Raw genomic sequence first — 2,407 nt, forward strand, 5'->3', positions numbered from 1 at the left:
ACCCGAAATAAGGTTAAAAGAAATGTTCTGCCATCTGATCACGCTTTGATATCAACGTCACAGGCTCACCTTAGTCTCATTGGTTGGCGTGGGTTCGTATATAGTCATAGCGACTTGTATAGTATATGTATACCCATGTTCCGTTTCCTAGAAAAAAGACAATTTTCCCTGTATTAATAATCGAGTGTGGACCTTTCTCACGAAAGTTTATCCATGATCAGTAGCAGTGTGCGTACTTGAGGTAAAAGTCCATCCTGAGTATTATTGACATTAGAAAGGAGACTATGTCCTATATTGTTCTTGTTAAAAGCAGATTGTTATTGCTGCTGTACTGGACTGGTTGATAGTCGCCATCAGGACGCGAAATTAGCACCGGCCCACCGGCATATGCCGGCAAATTATTTGGAGGGTCGGTAACACTGGCAAAACACCAGCCCTCCGAGCCGGTGGTTTCAGCCGTGTTAGTGAATACCTACATTTTTATTTATAGCCTACATTATTTATAGCAAATAGCCTACATTAATTTACTGTATTACCTGAATGATATAACGCCATAACTTATCAACATTTTACAAATTTGAAATTGCGAATGCAAGCGTGAAACATGACATTGATTTTACAAACAAATTTAACCGTGAGGGCTGGTAAATTATGGTGTGGGCCGGTGCCAAAAATCTGAATTCCGTGCCCTGAACATAATATCAGAAGTAGATAATAGGGAATCTGATAATATTGAACATGATAGTGTCCAGTGTGCAGTAAACCTCTTTCCGAGTCACACTCATAACATGGTCATGTACACACGTATACAATCGTAATAACAACCCATGTAATCACTCACGCACACTATATAAGACACACATAAGCGAAATACCGAAAGTGGCCATAATAGACAGGTGTCGATTCTATGCGATGACCATGTTGTTCTCAGGTTGTGAAGTCGTGGGCAGTCACCGCGGCGCGTGTTGACATAAGCTTACCGAAATAACCGAGCGAACCGGAAAAAACATAGGTTTCGTCATCGGCTCACCGATCACCGTATCGTTCGTTACCTGTTCGCGTTCTTCCACGAGGCTGCGTTTCCACGGCGATTGTTGGCAGGCGTCCGGTGATGACGATCGGTGACGCTTGAGCGGTGCGCTCGTCTCAAACTCTGTTGCTACTCTCACTGACATGGCTTCTGATAGTGCTTAGATATACTTGCTCAACTTTAGCTTTGTTTTTACGTATCTCCTTGAGGTATCTGGAGTATAGCAATGAGTGGCTGAATGAATAGAAATCGGTGACTGAATACGCAGACGCTCGACGTTGCCGCGTGCGTCCGCTCTGGCAGGTGTTATAAAACTTGTGTGAAGTTGGCTTATAAGTAAGCGGATGCGGTAGCTTGACCTGTTTGTGATGTGACGTATGTACGTGGGTGCGCCTCGCACAAACGTAAAATTCCCCGCACACGGTGCACATGCATTGGTCAGATGTATCGCCGTATAAGCTCGACAAGTCGCACAGTGAGCTTATATTTCATAATTTGCGCATGTTGCTCCGCCCAGTTATACGCGTATAGCTACCGCCGGATGTTCACACGTCCGCTATACGCGTACGAAATGCGTATAGCTATACGAAGTACGTACGAAACGCACCTTTTTGGTCAGAATAGCTATACGCGTTTCGAACTGAGTATAGCTATACGTGGTCATTCACACGAGAAAAATTTGTTCTGAGTACGTACGAAACTGACTACCTCAGTGATCAGTGGGGGTTTAGAGACTTTTACGCCGCACTGCACGCGTGGTGGAGGTGTATGATACTCGGCGTGTCATATATAGCATATTGAAGAAGGTGAGATACACACGTTAGTCATCGTATGACCTTCGCACATGACCGAGATTAGTGCATAGAATATTTATAGATTAGCTTACTATATGCCGAGCCGATCTCGTTAGAATTCAGATTGATGACATAATAAGCGCGATATGTAATTCTGCGAAGAATCATGCGCAAAGAAAACCACGATGAAAATGTTTTTCATGATGCATATAATAACGCGTCTAATGCTCAGAAGAGAAGTAAAAGCAGCACTTACCTCAGCTCGTTGTTCGGTTTGTGTCTCTGTACTTGATACTGCGCTTATATGTGCTCTAGTGTGGCGTTTTCCCTTATATATCCCCGAAGAAATATCTCTGGCCAATCCGTAGACAGTAGCTTGCGTCATTTATCGAGAAAAGAACCTCTCTTCCGGTACTATTTGGAAGCGATGCGCTGTTTGCAGGTGTTGATTGCTATATTGATGCAAATCAATGCGGTTGTGTGCAAATCTGTCATCAGCCTTGTGGTAAAACTATTGAGTTGAATTGTTTACCGCCGGCGTGCTGGCGTTTTCCTTTGTTCGATGGATAACGTAGCCTCAATC

At 43.7% G+C, this 2,407-nt stretch overlaps 1 protein-coding gene across 1 annotated transcript in view; it reads right to left on the bottom strand.

Moving 5' to 3' along the window:
* LOC106810370 overlaps window positions 1-2,407 on the bottom strand; it is a 38,988-nt gene that overhangs the window by 899 nt on the left and 35,682 nt on the right. The gene's annotated exons all lie outside the window — the stretch shown is intronic.

Source organism: Priapulus caudatus, unplaced genomic scaffold, assembly GCF_000485595.1.
Source record: "Priapulus caudatus unplaced genomic scaffold, Priapulus_caudatus-5.0.1 Scaffold435, whole genome shotgun sequence".
Lineage (NCBI taxonomy): Eukaryota > Metazoa > Priapulida > Priapulimorpha > Priapulimorphida > Priapulidae > Priapulus > Priapulus caudatus.